This window comes from Hevea brasiliensis, chromosome 14 (genome assembly GCF_030052815.1).
Source record: "Hevea brasiliensis isolate MT/VB/25A 57/8 chromosome 14, ASM3005281v1, whole genome shotgun sequence".
In the NCBI taxonomy this organism is placed as follows: domain Eukaryota; kingdom Viridiplantae; phylum Streptophyta; class Magnoliopsida; order Malpighiales; family Euphorbiaceae; genus Hevea; species Hevea brasiliensis.
The window spans coordinates 86,371,228-86,377,227 of record NC_079506.1 but is presented as its reverse complement, the minus strand read 5'-3'; positions in this window follow the sequence as shown (position 1 = coordinate 86,377,227).

Here is a 6,000-nt window from a genome sequence, read left to right as displayed (position 1 = left end):
AACTTAAATTTCTAGAACAATTTTCCCAAGAAACCAAAAATTAAAATCAAATATTAAGCATATAAAAGTCACCAAAACAAATAAAAAGAACATAGTACATGATCTGTATCATTTCATTAACGCACAATAGAAGGCAAAAATTCAAGGGCCAAAAATACCTCCAATTAGAACACATGAAAGGGAAATTAAAAGAGAAGCCGAAAAGAAAACATTTAGAAGAAAGAAAACAAGATTTACTGACTTTAGACCGCACCTGGAGGCTGCTTACGTACCTTCATTGACAAAATAGAGGATCAGGTCTATGTAGCTCTCAAATATGGGCTAACTAATTGATTCCTACTAATAGTTGGTCACATGATACCATTTAAATACTAAACTATTCATTTATTTAATAGTCTACTTAAGAACAAGCTTAATGTTGATAATTCTATTTAGAATTCTCTCTAAATTTTACTGAAAACGCAAAAATATCGCCCTTGAAAATTGAACCTTCCCCTTGGACATTAAATATATTAAAACTTTTCGCTATGATCTTAAGCTAACAAAACAGATCATATCTATAAATCTGCATAGATAAAACTACTTTCATTTCCATTTCAGAAAATAAATAAATAAATAAATACCTGATAAGATTTAAAAGGCAAAACGTACATGCCAAAAAGTATTTAAGCTTTATGCTTTAGAGGCTTCAAAGATCAAACAAATCAAGAGTCAAGACTAACAATTTGGATGACCTGTATAATAATAATAATAATAATAATAATAATAATAATAATAATCAATTATAATCGACTTTAAATGTACAATATTATCCTTAGGCTTCTAAATCTTGCAATAACATAAACATTGAATGAATAAAATAGAAAACCAATTAGCCTAAAACAGTACCCCATCAAGAAGTGTATTTTCATATCTGTTTGTCTCGCTACTAAAAAATAATTTTTAGTAATAACAACTTGCTAATTTGTTAAATAAGAAACTCTTGGAGTTGTCTTTCTTTCTTTTATTTTTTTATCCTGTAAACTCATAGTCTCAGCGCATGAAATATTGTTTTTGCTATTTTAATTGTACTTTACTAAATAGTCCTTCACAACCAATGAACCTGGCAAGCATTTCCTAGACTAATGGTACACTATACACAATCCAGGATTATGGTGGATTAAACAAATTGTTGCTATAAGGATTAAGATCCTAATTCACACACATACTATTAGCTTAATAACAAGTAATGTATTCTACTACTTGGCTACAAGAGCATACTACAAGACTAAAATCAACTTAAAACAACCCACTATATTAAAGAGAAAATCAGGTGTCAAGTTGAAGTCAGAAAAATAAAAATGCTGTTTATTTAGGCTCATTAAGGGCACTCTACAATAATCCAAATTTAAGAAGGAAGCTGATTTAGTGCACATGTAATCAAATCCTTTACATTAATAGCAAAGCAATTCCTCTTGAACTTATTCAAGGTATGAATGGATGAGATAAATCGAAAGGTTAGAAGCCAAACATTAAAATACTGCAAAACCTCAAATTATCATAGAAATCTAAGCATTACTGCGGCAGAAAAAGAAAAGGATTAGAATCATAATGCTTTTGAATATTAAAAGAAACAAAATAACAAGAAAATAGAGATATAAAAGAACGAAAATAACAGCCGAATGGACTTGCCTCTTCCGCCAATTCTGATTGCTCTGTATTCAGCAAATATCTTAATTAACGTAGTTTCCTTTGTCAAACAACACTTGATTGTCAAGTGACCCAACGTGATGGGAAAGGGATTGGATGGCAATGATGAGCATTTACTTGTGATAGCAATTAAGAAATCTAAAATAACAACTAAACTGAATTTGGTACCTTTGTGCTTTTGAGGAAAAATAGTGAGGGGAGTTGGAGATGAAAGTTTAACTAACTGTTCCGTGGATTCCTAGGATGATTAGGTAAAATGGAGATGCAATTAGTGAGGGCAAAAGAGCTTTGGACGAGCTTTAATGCTAGATTTGTAAGCAAATGGTAGCAGGGGAAAAGAGGGGCCTTTAATGAGAAGTGGCTGTTGCTTCCCGCTACTGCCTCCTCCTCTAAACCGCCCTTTTTAGATTCTTCTAGCTCTCTTTCTCGCTAATTCCCCTTTTTGCCCCTTTTCTTTTTTATTTCTTCCTTTTTTTTTTCACTGGATATCTCCTTTTAATTATCACTTCCATTTGTTTTTGTTTTTCATCAAAGTAAATTTATTTAATATATATATATACTTTTCTATAGACTTCCATATTATTAGAACAAGGGTATTACATGAATGGACCAAAATGACCGGTGAGTTGGTTATTGTTGAGGACTAAGGTGTACAGTCGAGGTAGAGTAAACAGAAAGGGTATATATATATATATATATAGTTTTCCATAGACTTCCATTATTATTAGAACAAGGGTATTACATGAATGGACCAAAATGACCAGTGAGTTGGTTATTGTTGAGGACTAAGGTGTACAGTCGAGGTAGAGTAAACAGAAAGGGTGGTATTGCTGCATTTAATAAGTTATTCGATAAATCAAAGTAATATAGACTTAAAAGCCTGTCTACTTGGAACATGAGGCCAGCAAACAGATTATTTGATAAAGAGAAAAGAGAAAGTTGTGTGAAGTTTGTAAAGTAATTAGGAATTTGACCACTGAGATTGTTATTTTGGAGTTACGAAACATGAAGTTTTTGGAGGTTTTCAAATGAAGAGGGAATCTGACCATTAATTGAAATTGTTAATAGAGAGGTCTAATCCCAAGAGTTCCTTAAGATTTTTAAGTGAAGATGGAATTTTACCACTGAAATTATTATGAGAGAGGCGCAACTCAATGAGTTGAGTCAACTTATCAAATAATTCCAAATTTGAACCTTCAAAGTTGCAGGCACCGAGATCCAAAGTTTCCACGGACTTTAAATTACTGATAAAGTGTAATGCCCTCATAGTAGGCAGTTCTGTATAGTCTACTATTCCAGCGACTGATGTCTGTTCGGACAGGTAGGATGTTCAGAACTATAATTAAGTCACGTAGAAAAGCCATAAATAAAAATAAATAGCAATTACATGAAGGTAAAAAGGAAATAAAAAAAACAAAGCATGATGGGTTAAATGAGCCGATGCCACAGCGATGGGTGACCGAACCGAGAAGTGACTGTGAGCTTAATTACTGCCCTAAATTCATGTGAGATCCTGTGACACCCCAGGCCTAGGGATAATTGTGAAGTTAATGGTAATGTAAAAATCACAGAAAATAATAGAGAACCAGTTCAAAAAATTGAATCAGAGTTCAAGAAGTAACCTAGTGCTATTGAAAAAATAGATCAGACCGATAAGGGGCAAAATGGTCAATTCACCCTTAGAGGTCACTCTTAGTCTAAAGATCTATTAAAATGTAAGAAATTAAAATTGTGAAAAATAATTAAAAACATGAAGAGTTGGGGAAGGAAAGGAAAAACAAAAGAAAAGAAAATTTAAAATTAAAGTGTTTATGACATCATGCTTAAATAAGTGTGACCTCATAAAAAAAATCTATAATTTAAAATTTTAAATTATGGGATAAATGTCAACTTAAAAAGACAAATTAAAATAAAAAAAATAATAAAATTGTGGTCTTCTTCCTTGGTTGCCGTCCAACACTTTCTCTCCATTCTCTCTCTTTTCTTTTTTTTTCCTCCATTGTTAAAGCTTGAAAGCTTGAATTCCTTGGTTCGCTTCCATAAATCCCCTAAATCCTAATACAAAATCTCACCCCTAGACCTTGTTAAGCCATTTGGGAACAAAAAGGAAGAAGGGAAGTGAAGAATTGAAGAATTGGAAACTCCATAAAAAGGTTAGTGAAAATCCTTCCATTTCTCTCTATTTATTCTTGATTTGGCACTTAATTTGAGTGAGAAATTGTTGAAATTGAGACAAAAGTTACATGTTAGGGAACTTAGGAATTTTCGGCCAGCCCTTGAAGTTTATGGTTTTGATGTGTTCTAAATAAATTGAACATGAATTCATGGTGAAATGATGTTGTATAAGTGATTAGTGCATGTAAATTTGCATGAATTGAGGTAATTAGGAAATTAGGTTTCTTGGAAACTAGGGTCTTGGTAGAAATTTGGAGATTTTAGAATTGTTGACCAATTGATATTTTGGTGCTTAATTTTGGTCAATTAGGGTGTTTTGCATTGTGAATCGATGATTGGAATTGAGTTGAGTTGAGGATATGGAATTATTGAATTCTAGACAGCCTGACCCCTGTTCATTTAAGAGGTTATAAGTTGAATTGTGTTGCTCCAATTGGTATGAAGCTAATTGGACATGAAATTAGGGTCATAATGCTACATTTTTTATGAAGAAATTTTGTCCAAAAAGTGACCATAAGTTGGTCTAAAATTTAGTTGAATCCGGAATTGATGCCCTATTTCTGGACAGAATTGACCAAATGAACAATAAATGTTCAATTGGCCATAACTTTGTGTAGAGAGGTCCAAATGACCTAATTTTTCAACTATTGGAAAGCTTAGACATAGTAGAATAACTTCCATGAAGAACATAAACCCAAATTCTGACCATAACCTATTCAAATTACCAACCAAAGTTAGGTTATCAAATCTGCCAAAACCAAAATTTGCCCACAAAATCTGGAAGTGACCAATCCGGCCAATTATAGTAAAAATGCCATAACTTGAGCTACAAAACTCCAAATAGAGTGATTTAAAAAGAGAATTAAACTAGACACATTAAGGAACAACTTTGATGAAGAAAGTTTAGCTAAATTTCTACTGTATATTGGTCCAATGGAATAGTAAACATTGGTGACCAAATCTGAAATTTTGAGATTTGTTCTAATAGGCTTTGAATTTCAATTGGCAACTAATGCCAATAAAATTATGATGCAAAATGTGGTATGATCATGAATTTAAAATTGGTATATCTATTATGTATGAGAAAGTCAATATTTTACCTAATTAGTAAAATGAATAGTAACACCATAACATTAAACACAAAGAACTCAACTTAGGAGACCTTATAAGTAAATTTAAGATGAAGAATTGAATTGTTGGAATTATTATTATGAATGATTTGGATAGGTATTGAAATACTTTAATTTTGTGTTTCAGTGGGAAAAGAGCCTTCCAAGGAAGGAAGTAGAGGAGATTGAATTAAGGCAAGCAAGAGAGGTTTGTGCACAATTAATTCTTAATTAATAATTGTTTTACTTATTCCAAATGATTAAATGATTTTATTTTCTTCATATATTATGTTTATCAAATATTGATTTTATCTCAACAATTATCGAATATTGTTATAGTGTGAATGAAATTGGTTTTGAGAAATTGTGATTGAAATGGGGTTTGCATGGAAAATGGAAAATATTGCTTACTGAGATATTCCCAAAATATTCCCAAAGTTTGATCTTCAATAACCAAAATATTCCCAACAACAAGAATGCAATAAAATTGCAAATTTTTGCAACCATGATGCAAAACTTAAGTTAACCAGTGACCTGATATCTATCAGAGTCAATAATGTTGAACTAGTCAAGGATAGCACAAGTTAATCATAGCGCACTAGACATGCAGAAGAGATGAGATTATCAAAGTATAGAAAATGGAAAAATGTGGCTTCCTCTTGTGAAAAATAAAAGTCATTTTCTTTAAAAATGACTCAATTTTCTCTTTGACCAGTGTATATCTCAAACACAAAAAATTTTCTTGAAAAATATTTTTCATGAAATAAACGAATAAGATTATCAAAGTATAAAAAACGGAACATAAAACTTTCTCTTGTGAAAAATAAAAGTCATTTTATTTAAAAATAACTTAATTTTCTTTTTGACCAGTGTGTATCTCAAACACCAAAAATTTTTCTAAAAAATATTTTCATGAAATAAACAGATAAGATTATCAAAGTATAGAAAACGGAAAATATAACTTCCTTTTCTGAAAAATAAAAGTTATTTTCCTTAAAAATGACTTAATTTTCTCTATGACCATTGC